Raw genomic sequence first — 16,838 nt, 5'->3', positions numbered from 1 at the left:
CCTCTACTTGAGTAAAAGAAGACCCGAAAGATGAACTTGAAAATACTGCATCTTCATTCAGTGCCTATTCATGAAATTTTGTCCGTATCTTAATTGAAATACTATTTCTGAGCCCTTTTAAATTTCTCTGTAATTTACTCAGTATCAGTTGTAACCTTAAAGTGAGTTTTCAGGGATATGATCTGTTCCGTGTAGCTTGGGGTAGATTACAAACTGACAAACCTTTCTGGATTGTAACCTGATTTCAGCTCCTCCACAGCCTCTGGAGAGAGACTGAAGAAAGTCATGAGACAGATTAATAGGTTACTGTAACATCTTCTTTCATAACTAGTTTAACAAATACAAGGATTTTATTTTAAAATTTTAGGTTTTATTATGTTTTTAGGTTTTATTTTTATATTTTATTTATTCATTCATTTATTCACAAAATATTTATTAAGGGCTGGAAGGTTTTTTCCCTGAAAATTTTTTTTCCTATTCTGGAAATGTTTTAGAATTCAATACAAATACAATTTGAGTAAATTAAAATATAGCAATTGAGGATACAAAATATATATTTTATTCCTTTATTACTACTTGATGTGTTTTATGTAGAAATGCTGCATGAAAGGATCATACATTAAAACACACATATCAACCAAAGTAGTTTTAAAATACCTCTTTTAAATTTCGGGTGGGAATTACATTTCAAAATACTTAGAATTTTCGTCCTTAGGTACATGTACATGATTCATTGCATATAATGTGAAATATGATTCACTTTCATTCCATAGCTTCCATAAATAGCTCTGACATTAGAACAAAGGTTTAAGTCCATGTGTAAAGTCTGGCAATACTCAGGCTTGACTTTTCCAATTACTTTTCCCACTAGAAGTGTCTAAGGATGTGGAGTTGTTGAAATATCTCTGCTACTTTGCCTTGGAAAGTATTTCATGGTGTGCTTTGCAGAGCAATTGCCACATCGAAGGAGGAGTTTATCGGCTCCTGAGAGAATGTAGAGTTCCAAGAGTGAGTGGCTTTGATGTTTAACAAGACGCTCAATGGTAAAACTGAACACCATGCTTTCTTCCTCATCTTTTTTGGTAGTGATCATCACATTTTAGAAAAATTAAGAAATCTCAGGCTCCTTCACCTGCTGATAACGCTGTATTGTGGCCCCGAGCATGTACACACACAGATGTCCTGTTCTCAGAAATAGACGAGAGGGCATGAGGTCATTTGTGATGAACATTCTGGTCCCAGATTATTCTGAAGGGTTTAGTGACAAAATATACAATAACAAAGTCATTTGGCCCCCATTAAAGTTGTGTGTGAGCTGCTTGTTTTTAAGAAAATACTCACAGACATTAAATTGATAATAATTTCAAGATATTTTCATTGTTTTGTGCAATGTGCGAGCAGAGTCTGATGTGGCTGTAATTTTTGTGTTTTGTAGAGAGACGGTCCATAGACATTCCCAGGTAGAGTGTCATCCTTTTGTTAGCTCTCACAACCTTTCTTAGTTCTCCTGGAGAAAGGAAAGCACCCAGACAAGCCAAATAAATTGCCCAGTTTCACGCTGTTTGACGTTGCAGAGTTAGAAAACAAAGTAACGACCTTTCAGTTCTCACTGTGTTTAAATTACTTAATGTTTACTGTGTTCAAAGATGCTGGAATCCAGCTTCTTCTAGCACAAGGGGGCTCAGTGTAGACAGCATGAGGAAGTCCCAAATAGGAGGAAGCATGGGGAAAAGCTGTGTCCTAGCACACACCTTGACACTTCCTGCATTATCTCATCTTATATTTATGAGGATGGAATATAATTAATGCCCTCTTAGGTAATCATGAAATTATTGAGCACAACTCCCTTGACTGCATGTTGCTGTGGCTGCCCGGGGTGGAGGTTATAGAGGCCTGGCAGCGAATCAGACATGGACTATCGGCCTTCAAGTATTCTTCTCTAACCCTCGCCACGTGAATATCACCCCCGGGTCAAATTATCATATAGGCCCAGACAAGCTTACTTTACTGTTTATTTCTCTGCAGGGGCCGCAGCACGGGTGTGAGACACCCAGAGAATCAGCAGGCATTTTCTTGATTGTACTTAAAAAAAATGGTTTTCTTAAGAAGATATACACGTTTCTGATACGAATTCCAGAAGTGGAAAAACAATAGTTTTGGAAGTCAAACATGTAAAGACAATCAATAAGATATATTACTATATCTTGTCCCTGTAGGAACACTGCCACTTTCCCCTCAAGGCCAACTCTTTAAAGTTAATATAGTTTAAAAATTGAATTGGGAAGGACTAGTTGGCATTTGATAGTTAAATATATATAATGAAGCAGAAAAAATAAAAAAACTCCAAGAAAGACAATCGCATCGCTTTATTTCACGGAATAACAGCTGCGATGCTCATTTGCTGTCTTTTCAGGCTAATAAAATTTATTCTAAAACAGCCTTCCAAATACCACTACGAAAGCCAAGAATTTTTTTCTTTTTGGTAGAAATCAAATGACTTCTTGCAATACTATTTTATGGAAACTGCTGATTATTTTACCATTTGGGGATAAAGATATAGTCTCAAGAGCTGTCGAAATTCAACTACATCAAATTCAAATCACCACTTCTTATGCTGGGCTGCTGAAAACGTCTAATTCCAAGTGCATCTCCATGTCGTTGTTCACTAAATCAACGCACAATTACTCCGACAGTGACGGTCAGGTGGCCGTTCATGCGGCGTTTTGGCCCGGTCTGGGGTGTTCTTCTTTTGCCCGTATTTACCACTGACTGATAGAGAGTCCCTCTCGTCCTCTCTCACCTCTTTGTTGTTCCTGTGGGGGAAGGAAGGGAGTGTGCCAGGCCAACGGTGGTGTCGCTTTAATTAGCCCATCCAGGGCTTGATGGAGAGTAGGACGAAAATAGTAAATACATTAAATGTTAGAGAGCTCTCCTTGGGGTGAGACGGAAAGTCAAACATTAACCTTCATGAAGAAAGATATTTGGCGCTTCTGCCAGAGGAGTCTGATGAGTCCTGGTCTAGGTTTTGTTGCTTTCATTTGGGTCTTCATGATGACGTGTGCGGACGTTCCCACTGAAAGTAAGGATTATGCTGTCTGTCATCTTCTTTATGTGCTTGATTTCAGCTAGGCTCTCTTTTATATGTCTTTTCATTAATTGAAACGGTAATAATGATAATAGTGAAAACTAATGTTTATTTTGAATTTTATTTAAAACTAGTATTTATTGAGTGTGCTTATTCTGGCCAGTAATTATTATATTTGACATATGTAAATGAAGTAATGTATTATTTGCAATAGTGGGGAAACAATGGTAGGTGCTATTATTACCCCCTTTGAAGAGGTGAGGAAACTGAGACACAGATAGGTTCAGTAATTTTCCCAAGATTGCGCAGCTAGTAAGAGGTATAGTCAGAGTCCAAATCCAGAACCTGTTCCTTTCATGCCTATGTTAGATAGCTATTTGCTCACTGGCAGAGCACACGGTAGCTGCCACCGCTGGCTGGTGTGGGTATTGTCTGTCGGTGTACTGGGGAGACTCACAGGGTATTGGCATGGAGATGCTAATAAATAGAATCAATTTTCTGCATGACATTCTGAGAACGGAGGTGGTGAGAAACCGTCAGCACGGTCACATGATGGCCTCAGCTCCTCCGACCCCTTACAGACTGCCGGCTCAAGGCAGCTGAGTCTCAGGTTAGCTATCTGAGGCTATTGGCATGTGCGTGGAGAGTTCTGGGCCACACTGCTCTGGATAAAGCACATGGACACCATGACTCAGTTCCAGCTAGTCCTCCAGCTTGTACTTGGAAAAGTTGCAGGAGGATAGAACAAAGATTTTGAAGTAAAAATTGTGACAAGAATAGAATTGGTTTTGCCATTAACCTTTTGCTTAGAGATTCACTTTTCTTTTGCCCAGTCAGTAGCTATTGGGCAAAATAGAATTTTTGCAGTGTCAATGAATTTCGAGTTTGTCAAATTTTAATAGAATGTCACTCTCCCTGCCCCAATCCCTTTTTTCTCTACCTTGGCCCTTTTGCGTTCAACTCAGCCAACTGTTGTTGACCAAGGTTCCATATAAGCAAAGCTCTGTGTTATGAAGGGCAAGGCACAATCCTTGTCCTCAGGGCACAAATAACCTACAGCAGGATGGCCTGTGATGGGGGATGTCGTGGCTATAACAATGAAGTAGCACAGAACATAGACGCAGGAGAGATTATTTCTGACTTGGGAGGGGAGGATCAAAGCTTCAGGGAGAGAACAGAATTTGCAAACATTGAGGTGAAGAAGAAAGGTATTCTAAGTAGAGAAAAAGTGTAAGCAAAGGTGAAAGATTGCAGTGCATGTTGAGGTGGTGGGAGGGGTGAGGCTAGAGACGAGAAGCAGAAGAGTGATACGAGGGATCGAGGGATCGAGAGAGGAGACCTTGAGCCTAAATTATGTGCGGCTTGACTACTATGTAGAGCTTGAGATTGGTAGATGCCATTGTAGGAGGTGAGCAAGTAACGGGTTTTAGGAATCTAACTATCCTGACCCTCAAGGCAGGATTTTTTTTTAGGTGAGGAAGACTGGTTCTGAACTAATATCTGTTGCCAATCTTCCTCTTTTTGCTTGAGGAAGATTGTTGCTGAGCTAACATCTGTGCCCATCCTCCTCTATTTTGTATGCGGGACGCTGCCACAGCATGGCTTCAAGAGCGGTATGTAGGTCTGTGTCTGAGACCTGAACCCACAAAGCCCCAGGCTGCTGAAGTGGAGCGTGCAAACTTAACCACTACACCACTGGGCTGGCCGCCATCAAGGCAAGATTTTAAGAGCCTAACTCTCTGTGAAGGAGGCTTGTAGAAGGCAAAGGCCAGAGGCAGAGACCAGTTGGGAGGCTTTTAAGATAGTTTGGGGACAGAAGTAACAGGACCTGAAATCCGGAGAACAATGGGAATGGAAAAGAAGACATGGACAGAGGTGGACCGATGTGTGTGGTTGGCTGTGCTGGGGGCGGGAAAGGAGGGAGAGTCGTTGGTGTTCCTCACCTCGAGACGAACGAGATAATCTGATGCAACTGACCGAAACAGAGAGAAACAGGGACCAACCTATTTTGCCTTTTTTTTTTTGCTTATTTTTCTTGTGGTAGTTGGTTCCAGGGATCACAGGGAAGAGATTATTTCTTGAAATGATCTGACGATATGTTTCTCAGCTCTCTCTATGTGATATTTTTTGAAGGAGTAAAGTAGAAAAGAAATCTGTAAAACATTTTCTATTAGAATAATAAAACTAGTAGGGTATAAAATAGATGAAGGGATTCTTGAGATGTGTTTGTTTTTCTTGTAAAAGTGAGAAAGCTCAACAAGTTCAGCTGTGTAATAGCTGTGATAAATGGTACCGTGGGTGAATGTATTAGGTTTGAACTCCTTGTTCTCCTTGGATCACCCAGAAGTTTCATTAATTTAATCTTGCCTATAAAAGTAGTTTGGGCCTGTTTTATTGAAGCAACTTTCTGACATTTTCTTGGCACTTCTATTTCTGTCCTCGTCTAAACAAGAAGGACAGAGACCTGCACATTTAAAAGCATGAACTTTCCTTGAGTCACCAAAATTTTGCTGTAATTAAAGGAAGACTTTACGTTTCTTTTTTATGTTTATGCTAAACATTGTGTTTATTCTAAATAAGTTAAAAATGTAGCTTTTGGGCCTGGCTGGGTGGCGTAGTGATTAAGTTCTCACACTCCACTTTGGTGGCCCAGAGTTCAGAGGTTCAGATCCCAAGCACGGACCTACACACTGCTCATCAAGCCGTACTGTGGCGTCCCACATACAAAACAGAGGAGGATTGGTACAGATGTTAGCTCAGGGCCAATCTTCTTCAAGCAAAAAGAGGAAGATTGGCAACAGATGGTAGCTCAGGGTCAATCTTCCTCACCAAAAAATAAGAAGTAGCTTTCTAGTAACACAAACTTGGCCAAGCAACTTATTGTGGATTTGCTGGGAAAGTGACTGCTGCCCAGCAGAAAGGAGAAGAGTGAAGCAGTAGTTGAGGACAGGACAATCCCATGTTCTTTACATTTGTATTTCAATGTTTTGCTCATGTGAGTAAGAGAACCACTGAAGAAGGGAGAGCAAGTGCGTGTGATTGAGAATTGGGATGATTTCCACCTCCTTGTCCTCTAGCCCAACTTGACGTATCGTCATACAAAAGCCTGTCCAAGAAGCTCCTGCCTGTCTAATCTCTCTCTGACTGTCATCTCCAGTTTGTTGACACAGGCTGGTTGCCTTCCAGTTAGGTAGGTAGCCAGGTGCCTCAATTCTTAGTCTCTTACACTCTCCTCTCAAGATGGTCAGCTTCACACGCTCCGGTTCCTGCTTAAGCTCTGTTATAATTGAATATTTATTTCCTGTCTACCAAGTCATATGTACACATTTCTTTCTTACCCTAGGAACTTTGTGGTTAAGGCAAAACTACTGTTTCTGTACTTAAATGATTTCATTGTGGGAGGAAATAGACTGATCATTTAAGTAAATCAATAAAACCTCTTTTGCATGACACAAGAAACACAGAAAGTTAAGTGTCTGAGATTTTTCACTTTTTAAAAAAACATTATTTTATTGAGGTCATATTGGCTTTTAACGTTGTGTAAATTTCAGGTGTACATTATTATATTTCAGTTTTTGTATAGATTGCATTGTGTTCCACACTGATAATCTAGTGTTTATCTGTCACCATACATATGTGCCCCTTTACCTCTTTTGTCCTCCCCCCTTCCCCTCTGGTAACCACTAATCTGTTCTCCTTATCTACATGTTTGTTTATCTTCCACACATGAGTGAAGTCATACAGTATTTGTCTTTCTCTGTCTGACTTATTTCGCTTAGCATAATACCCTCAAGGTCCATGCATGTTGTCACAAATGGTATGATTTTGTCCTTTTTTATGGCTGAGTAGTATTCTATTGTATGTATATATACCACATCTTCTTTATCCATTCATCCATTGCTGGGCACTAGGGTTGCTTCCACATCTTGACTATGGTGAATAATGCTGCAGTGAACATAGGGGTACATAAGTCTCTTGGAATTGTTGATTTCATGTTCTTTAGACAAATACTCAGTAGTGTGATAACTGGATCATATGGTATTTCTATTTTTAATTTTTTTGAGAAATCTCCATACTGTTTTGCATAGTAGCTGCACCAGTTTGCATTCTCACCAGCAGAGTATGAGGATTCCCTTTTCTCCACATCTTCTCCAACACTTATTATTTTTGTCTTGTTAATCATAGCCATTCTGATGGGTGTGAAGTGGTATCTCATTGTAGTTTTGATTTGCATTTCCCTAATAATTAGTGATTTTGAACATCTTTTCATGTGCCTGTTGGCCATCTGTATATTGTCTTTGGAAAAACTTCTGTTCACATCCCCTGCCCATTTTTTCATCAGGTCGTTCATTTTGTTGTTGTTGAATTGTCTGAGTTCTTTATGTATTTTGGAATTTAACCCTTTGTCTGATATACAATTTGCAAATATTTTCTCCCAGTTGGTGGGTTGTCTTTTCATTTTGTTAAGGGTTTCCTTTACCTTGCAGAAGCTTCTTAGTCTGACTTCGTCCATTTGTTTATTTTTTCTTTTGTTTCCCGTGCCTGAGTAGACATGGTATTCAAAAAGATACTCACTAAGACTGATGTCCAAGAGTGTACTGCTGTATTTTCTTCTAAGAGTTTTATGGTTTCAAGTCTTACCTCCAAGTCTTTAATCCATTTTTAGGACACTTTGTGTATGGTATAAGATAATGGTCTACTTTCATTCTTTTGCATGTGGCTGTCCAGTTTTCACAACACCGTTTAGTGAAGAGACTTTCCTTTCTCCATTGTATGCTCTTCAAAGATTAGCTGTCCACGGGTGTTTTACTTTTCAAGTAGTGTTGATATCATTATTTTATTTTTAAAATTATAAATAGTGTATTCTGTTTACAGAGCACATGTTAGAAAACGGGCTACTACCAGCAATTTCTGGATTTAGATCTCTTCCATCTAAGAGAGTGAGTGATCTTCTAGATCTACATGTAAATTCTTAGGAAAGGACTCTTACAGGTCAGGTGTGGTATCTGGTGTCTGAGATGACCTCCCAGTGAGCCACGCTTCCTGGTATTCATGCCTTTATCAGGTTCTTATTGCTGCTGTAACAAATTGCCACAGATTTTGTGGCTCGAACAACACAAATTTATGATCTTACAGTTCTGTAGGTCATGAATCCACACGGGCCTCGCTGGGCTGACATCAGTCTGTCGGCAGGGCTGTGCTCCTTTCCCGAGGCTCTGCGGGAGAGGCCATGCTCTTGCCTTTTCCAGCTTCCAGAGACCACCTGCATTCCTCGGCTCATGGCTCCCTTCCTTCATCTTCAAACTAGCAATGACAGGCCAAGGCCTTCTCACGCTGCCATTTCTCTGGTTCTCCGAAGCCAAGAAGGCTTCTCCGTTTTGAAGTACTCACATGATTAGATTAGGCACCCCCAGATGATACGGGATAATCTCCCTATCTCACGGTCCATACCTTCAATCACACCTGCAAAGTCCCTTTTGCCTTGTAATGTAAGCATTCACGGGTCCTGGGGATTAGAATATGGATGTCTCTGGAGGGCCATTTTTCTTCTTACCATAAGGCCCTTATAAAGGCCCCTCCCCTGCATGTGAGCTGTCCCTGTGACTACATTGAATGAGGGATGATGCCGTGTGACTTCTGGAGCCTTGAAGCTTCCACCTGGGCCTCTTGAAATTCCAGTTCTTGGATGCTCCATGTTAGAACTCAGCTGCTGTGCTGCAAGAGGCTCAAACCACATGGAGCTGCCATGCGCAGGTGCTCTGGTTGACAGCTTGAGCTGAGCTCCAGTCGACAGCCAGCAAAAGCTACCAGGCACACGAGAGAGCCATCTTAGACATCCAGCCCAGTGAGGCTTCAGACAGTGGCAGGCCCGGCTGATATCTGCCTGCAGGTGCCTGGGAGATGCCAAGTGACACTCCCAGTGAGCCCAGCAACTCACTGAACGTTGAGAGCAAACCACCTATTGTTTTAGGCCATTAGGTTTTGTTACAGAACTGGATCATCAGATTGTCAAGCTGGGATGAGGTTTCTATCCTTTGACCAAACAACTCTGGCCAGGGGTTAAGGTCAGTGTATTTGTCAAATATCTCAGTTGCAAAGACTAGAAATTGACTCATTAATCTTAGCAGAAAAATAATTTCTCAGCCACTGTTGAGAGTTTAGCTAAGCTACTCCATGGTATTGCTGCCTCGGCATCCATTTCCTTTGGCAAAGGGGTCCGTATGGGCCTGAAACTGACCTCATGCAGGCACGTACGCTAGATAGCAGCCCATAGAGTCACCAGCGAATGTAAGTTCCTGATGTGACTCCCCCAACAGCCCTGGTGACCAACAGTTTCCCTGCCTCCCAGTGCCTGCAGGCCTTATGCATCCCTTAGATAAGACCTCCGTGGGTTTTAATTGGCCAATCTGGCTGCAGCCTGGGAAACCCAAAGCCCTCTACCCATGGACCCTAATAAAGACATGTGCCCCTGTCTTGCCTCTCTCTCTCTCTGCACTCTACTTTGACCTCCCATGTTGTCCCTCAAGGCACGCTGTGAGTAATAATCTTCTCTATTTCAATTTCTCCTGTGGTCTGTGGTTGAACCACGGCTCACCACCCGGCACCCTGTGCTCCACTTAACAAATGTTAATTTAACAGAGTCATAGCAGTTACCTGCTTGGAAATTTCTGCAATTTGGTTTGGATCCTCTCTTAGGAATGTTATGACAATTGTATTCTGGTGCTTTTCAGTCTCTACTTCCAATTTAACATTCCAATTTGCAAATGAAATTGGGCATCTTCCAGAATCGTAAGGACGATTGGAGGACCAAGCTTGGAGGCTGAGCAGCCAAGAACAATGCCCAAAAATTATGTCCAGTGAGAATACTGCTCCATCACCAGAGGCAAGCTTTAAACACTGACTCCCTATTGGTAACAGCAAAGGCGCTGACCCTGGGTATCAGGACCAGTATCGCCATTTCTCCTCCCCAGAAAGTCCATCTCACTTCACCTGTCTGTCGCTCCACCAGGAAGAGTCCCCGTGAATCCTATTCCCTTGTGTCACTAGCTCTCCATTCAAAGTCCAGAGCGGTGCATCTGATTGATAGAATGCAGCTAGTCTGTAGCTGTCAGAAGTGTCCCCACCCCTCCAGGCCTCACTAAAGGTTTTGTTGAAATCATTTGAATTTCGGTTTGGATTTTTAAAAATATGGTGCCTTGTATTTTTGGGGGAATCTTTTCTTCGTTGTATTAAAATTATAAACATATTATCAACAATCATTTAGAATGAAGTATTTTTGCCCACTGATCTCATTACTCTCTGCTAATTCCTATACACCACTTGCCTTTCTTAAAATTTTTGGTAATTTTAAATTGTTTTTCTGGGAGACACTCTTAAGTAATGTTTTTCACTTAGAATGAATGAGTAGTAAATGTTTTGAGTCTTTGCACATTCAAAAGTTCTCTCCTTCCCCCTCACATTTGAATGACAACTTGGTTGTATATTGAATTCTAGGGTCCCAATCCTTTAATTAATTCTTTAGAGATTTATCCCATTTTTGCCTAGTATTAAGCTTATAGATAACTGCTTTCAGTTTATTTTTCCTGTCAGTAACACGTTTATTTTGTCTTTTCATTTGTTCAATTTCTCTCTTTATTTTTGAAGGTCAGGACTCTCCCTAGAACGTGTTCTGGGTAGATTTCTTCAATATGTCCTCTCAGTATCAGGGTGCTTTTCCACTCTGAACACTGTTTTTCTTTAGGTCAGAAAAAAAGAATTTTTTTTCCTGTGATTTCCTTTACAATTGTTTCTCCTCCATCCACTCAGTCTTCCTCAGAATCCCTAAGACACAATATAGACGTTTATGGAGAAAAAGTAAAATATCTGTTAAATGAATCGACGGACACCCCATGTGATTATTGCAAGGATGAAGTGAATATATAAAACCCTTAGCACAATAACTGGCACATAGAAGTGCTCAATAATTATCTTTTTAAATTAGTAATTATTTTTGTTAGAAAAATTATCAATTTTATATTATTTTTATTAATTATTATAATTAAAATTCAAAGCATAATCCCTGGGATATACTAAGACTCAATAAATGTTAGCTCTGATTAGGAACAAGAACCAGTGCAGAGCAGAGAGCCCAGAAGAACAGGGCTTGGTTAAGGAGAGTGGATAATTCCTGAGTCCTGTCGTCACCCTGCAGACTCTCTCCTCTCTGCTGAAGACTGGTTCTCCCCAGGCCAGAGGTAGCTTTGGACCCTTTTCTGCCACTGCTTCTGCACACTCCCTCCCCAGTCATTTCCAAATGACAGGAGCAGTAACCGCCTGATCAGTCTTTTGAATAGTTTTAAAAAATACATGCATTAGTTATGCTTGCACACATGGTATAGTCTTTCAAATTCAGTGGCTCAGGCAAAGAAAGCATCTTTTGTAGTACCTCTTATCAGATGTAGTTAGGTATTTTATCAGACCACATGCGTCCTCAATTACACAACAACAGAGCTTCTCTCTGCCTTGGCCTCTGCCCTCTGGGGTGTATGTTGCTTCAGTGTCTGCAGCCAGTTCAGTCAATGCTCTTAGTTCCAGGCAACACAGTAGTCACCATTTCCTCTGCCATTCTATTGCCCACTTGATTTCATTATCTCTTATTCATAGATTTATCAGTTTCAGTTTCCCAACTTGTTTTCCCTTATTTCTCGACTTAGAGCCTTTCAAATTTCAAAGCCTTCGAATTCTTGTTCAAAATAATTGTTTTATGGAAGCCCTATATGTAAAACAAATAAAAGCTGAAGTCTTTTGGTCAAAGATCCACAGCAGGAAACACATGTCCTGCATTTCCCTGACTGCCAGCCGATTCTGCTGTTCTCATTCATCACTATATTCTCTCTTTCATCATTACTGCTGCAGCCTCTGTTTTTTCTGGACATCCTGCGTTACAGAACCCTTCTTCTGTGGCTTCGATAGCATTCTATTCAAATCTCCATCAATATTCTTGCCATATTGAATTTTAATTTGATTTTTCTGTCTTTCCTACAAGATGATGAAGTCCTTAGGCAGGGACTTTTGTGTCTCTAGTGCCTGGTAAGAGTTAGCACACTCAGTCAAACTTGGTTCAATGACTGACTCATCGACTGTGTTCAGGATCAGAGATATTAAATCAGACAGAGTGGATTGATAAAGCAGGGGTCTAAATGATGGACAGCTGGTGAAGGATCCAATAGGTAAGCTGTCATCAGAAAAGTGATGGCCCAAAGTGAGGACATGTCTCAGTCAGGACCCCAACAGGAAAGAGACAGAACACTCAAATCAGGACATTTCCAGGAAGATTTATTTACAAAGGGACTATCTGTAAAGGTGAATGTTCTGAGGTGTGGGGCATCACGGGAGATGCCCAAGATTAGTGTAGTAACTCAGGATCAGTGGCAGTTGGACTATTACCACCTAGGCCCAACTAGACAAGGGAGCGAACTGTTCCCAGAACCCAGAAGAATTCATGTAGGGGAGGCCTTTCTGAGGGAAGAGTGTGTCAAGGGACACAGCGGGGCAGGGAATCAGGGGAACACATGCCCTGTCCTCACTCTCTCCTCTCCCAGAATCTCTTTCTGTGCCTCCTCACTGGCTGATCCCAACAGGAAGTCTGAGAGAAGAGAGCCTGTCACTGCAGTTCATCCAAGTCAGTGTCCCAGGGCAGCAGTGAATGGAAAGGATGGTGAGTGGCTCTGGAGGGGCAAATAAAAGATGTCCAGCACAAGATATCAGGTATGGGACTAAGTCTAAGATGAAGATGCTTGTTTGCCAGATTAGAGGGATATGGGGAGGGAGTTGTTAGCTCACTGTATTATTGCTGCATCACAAAGAACCACTAAATCTAAGTGGCATCCAGCAATAAGCATTTATTTAGCTTATGTGTCTGTGTGTTTTCTAGCTTGGGCCCAGTTGGGTGGTCAGGCTGGAGCAGCTTGTTCCATGTGTCTCTCTTCCTCCTGGGACCATCAAGCTCACCCGTGGATGCTCTTCTCGCTCACAGAGATGGAAGACGTGCAAGGGAGCAAGGCCAATTGTGCAAGTGCTTTTCCAGCTTTTGGTCATGTCATACTCCATAATGTTCTATTGGCCTAAACAAGTCACATGGCCAACTCTGGGATAGAGCATTTGACTATTTCTGGACAATAATCTATCATACTCACCAAAGATTCTCCTGCACCTTTCCTCCTGTGACCTTTTGAATATTGGTTAAGGGAAACATTGACAAATGATAGAGGATTCTCTGACGGATCTTGTGGAATTCTCTCCAGCATGGTCTCTCCTCAAAGCTGTGTAGTCATATACCTAAAAAAAATTTAGAATGTATTATCAATAGATTCTGCTGCTAATTCCTGCACATTCCGCATCTCCATAGAACCTAAATTAAAATATAATTCAACACTAGGGAGGAGAGCCACACCACATGCATGCATATAATATTCTAGAGCTGGTGAATAAACCAACTAGCACTGGCATTAAAAAAATAAAAAGAGCCTTTGACGAAGGTACATGGCATTTTTGGGATGCATATATGGCTTGATTTCAAGTATAACTTGGCAAATCCACTGGCTTTTAAAAATATAAAAATGAATAACTTTGAGTTTCTGGTTGAGAATCAAACCCACAGATGAAAATATTTGAGTTTTGTTGCTTTTAAAGGCTAGAATGTAATGATATAGTAAATTGACATGTAGAGATGAATTATTCCATTCAGTTATTCACTTATTTTTATCATTCAATTGGTTGACTTTTATTGAGCACACACTAAATCAAGACAGTATTACTAGGTCAATCAATGGTGGTTAAAGAGATTAGTGAGACATAATTTATACCACCAAGAAATTTATAATCTTGCTGGGGAGATAAAATGTAAACAAAAAATATAGGCAAGAATAACATAAAGACTAAGGTATATTTTCTTTATAGCTCACCATAAGCTTTCTGAAAACAGGACCTGTCACTTGGTATCTAACACATTTTAGGTATTTAGTAAGAGTTGAGTGTGAACAAGAAGTGGTTCATTCTGATGGGAAGGCTCATGGTAAGTTTCATGGAGGAGATGATATTTGGGCTGAACTGTAAAAGATGAGTAAAATTTCAATAAGTGAAAAAGATGGGGGAGACAATAAGGGTGTTCTAGTTGTGGGAACAACAAAACCAAAGCACACGGATGTGTAAAATTCCCCGGCATGTCTGGGTAATGGTGAATGGTTGGATATTGCACAGCATAGGTACTTAAAGAGATGTATTGGACAATGGGGTGAAGGGGGAAGTTTTGGAAAGGTTGTGTGGAAGCCCAAAATTGAGGCTGAGGAGTTTACACTTTGGTCTGTGAACACTGGGGAGCCACTGAAGGCATTGGAGGAGATGGTATAAGCAGGTAATCCAGGTGGCTATTTAAAAGTTGGAGTGGAAAACAAGAGTGCAAACTGAGAGTGGTTAGAAAGCTCGAGCAACACACAGAGCAAAAAAGTTAGTGTGATGAGCTGGACTGGGGCAGTGACAGTGGGAGGAGAGAGGAGGAGACGAGTGTGGCAAATATTGGTGAAGCATTGTTGAAGGGCTGTGGCAACCAAATACGTGTGAGTTGAGGAGAATTTCTTTGACCCAATAGTTCAAGCCTGGGTGACTGTAAGGATGCTGGTTCATGACTGAGGAAGGGTAGTCAGGAAGAAAAGCACGCTTGGTCTGTCTTCAGTTCTGCAAATGTTGAGCTTGAAGTCCAGAGGGCACATCTTACGTGGCAATAGTCATCAGGCAGTTGGAAATTTGAATCTGGCATTCTAAAGAGGTGGTATAATGGGTTGCAGCCTGGAAATCTTGCCCGGGCTAAATTTGGAGTGGCCAGATTATTTTTTTGAGTGGCAAAATTGCAAATATTACAAAGACTTTCTAAACAAGTAGTAAAATTTTTATGGTACAGTGTAACAGTCACTATTTTTCGCCAGGCCATTTTAATCCTTTCGTTCTCCTCTTTCTGCTTCCTGAAGGCCATTAACCAAGGAAGGAATGCTTTTCTTTCTGAAACTTCTTCCCAATTTGGTGAGGCCCAGAGGAACAACATATTCAGTACAATTTGAAAAGTTTTGCTCTGTTCTTCAGCTGGGTCTGAAGGTTCCAGAACCTGTATCTCTCAGGTCTATGCCTCTGCTCTCTGGTGCCGTCTGGGAGGCGTTCACTATGGTCTAATGTGTCCACCATGACTGCGGCCTCTAACCCGGGGCAACCAGATGGTATTGCACAGCTTCCAACAACAGCAAAGCTTGACTGCAAAACCTTTTTTTGAAAACAGTCTGGGCCACTGTCCCTTCCCTCAGGCCCTGCTCCAAGCTGATCTCTGCCGGAATCCTGACGGGTTTGGGGCTTTGCTTTCCATTTTTGTCCTCATTAAAACATTCTCAATCTATCAGCATCCTTAGCTTTCCTGTTTTGTTCTGAGTTTTTTTTTGACTGTGGTAAAAAATATGTAACATAAAATTTGCCATCTTAACCATTTTTAAGTGTACTGCTCAGCAGGGATAAGCACATTCACGTGGTTGTGCAGCCGAACTCTTTTCATCTTGCAGAACTGAAACTCTGTCCCATTAGACAACAGCTCCCCATGTCCCCCGCCCCAGACCATGGAAACCACTTTTCTACTTTTTCTCTTTATGAACTTGACACCTCTAGGTACCTCACACAAGTGGAATCATACAGTTTGCCTTTCTGTGATGCTTTTCTGGTTTTGATATGTCTCCCTGGTGGGATTTGAACTCACTTTAGGCCTTGTCACTGTGCATACCCATTGACAGGATAAAGGCCAGAACCCCACTGCCATGATGCTGGGCCTTGCTTCTTCCCCGGGGGAAAATTGGATGTTTTGAAGGAATGCTTTGGTGACATGTGATTCCCCATATCCAGTCTGCTCCTCATCGAGTCACAGAACTGGAAGGAATCCTGAAGCTTAGAGCATTCAGAGGCCAGGCTTATGGCAAAGTGTGCCCCCAGCTCCCAGCTCCCAGCTTCCAGCTCTGCAGGCAGATTAAACACCACCAGCAAGAATGCAGGATCCTGCAAATCAAAAGAGTCTAAGAGTGGCAATTCAAAGAGTTAAAATATAGATAATGAGAAAACAACCACACCAGAAGTTTGGCGTTGATAGCGTACTTTTCCTCTGAGGACAGTAACACGCTTATCAGATATTATCTGAAGAGTGAAGCAGTCCTTAAGAAAATCACAGTCTGTAATTGAACTCTCTTAATAAATGTCCCGCTGGGGACCATGTTTGATTTTAAACTGGAGAGATCTCTCTTGAAAACTTGGAAAGGGGCCTTGGTCATTGATGCTAATCTACGGTGTCAGAGGAGTCTCTTGAAAGCAGGGAGGGCCTCGGTGGATCTGGGTGTGGGGGGTGTGGGTACTTCAGAATCATAAATAGTATTTCCAATATTCCAAAGAGATCGAGGAGATGTAACAGGGTCTTGGACCTGTGACCTCCATCTGAGTAACTTAGGTTAATATGTCCCTGGGATTTCTCGCGGTCTTCCATCAATTTAACAGTTTGTTCCTATTGCTCAATAAAATGTACTGTTGGAAAAGCGAGTGTAAGCATTTTAGTTGTAGGAGAAAAAAAAGAGAGAGAAGGAGAATGAGAGAGAAAGAGAGAGAGAGCTGACTTCAATTGTCTGTTTTTTCTATTTAATGGAGACACCAGGGACTAGAAATATCCCGGGGCTGGATGCAGGCTAGATTCAAGGGACTG

At 41.4% G+C, this 16,838-nt stretch overlaps 1 long non-coding RNA gene across 2 annotated transcripts; it reads left to right on the top strand.

The window, feature by feature from the left end:
• Window positions 1-2,823: 2,823 nt before the first annotated feature.
• On the top strand, window positions 2,824-16,702 carry LOC139045215 (uncharacterized). Of its 2 annotated transcripts, none has more exons than XR_011503132.1 (3): window positions 2,824-3,079; window positions 12,667-12,782; window positions 12,999-16,702. It is a non-coding gene; the product is annotated as an uncharacterized lncRNA (long non-coding RNA). The 2 variants fall into 2 exon arrangements; XR_011503131.1 differs by having other exon boundaries at window positions 2,941-3,079; window positions 12,667-12,832; window positions 12,999-13,968.
• The last annotated feature ends 136 nt before the right edge of the window (window positions 16,703-16,838 follow it).

This window comes from Equus asinus, chromosome 5 (genome assembly GCF_041296235.1).
Source record: "Equus asinus isolate D_3611 breed Donkey chromosome 5, EquAss-T2T_v2, whole genome shotgun sequence".
Taxonomy (NCBI): Eukaryota; Metazoa; Chordata; class Mammalia; order Perissodactyla; family Equidae; genus Equus; species Equus asinus.
This window is presented reverse-complemented; position numbering and strand designations above follow the sequence as displayed.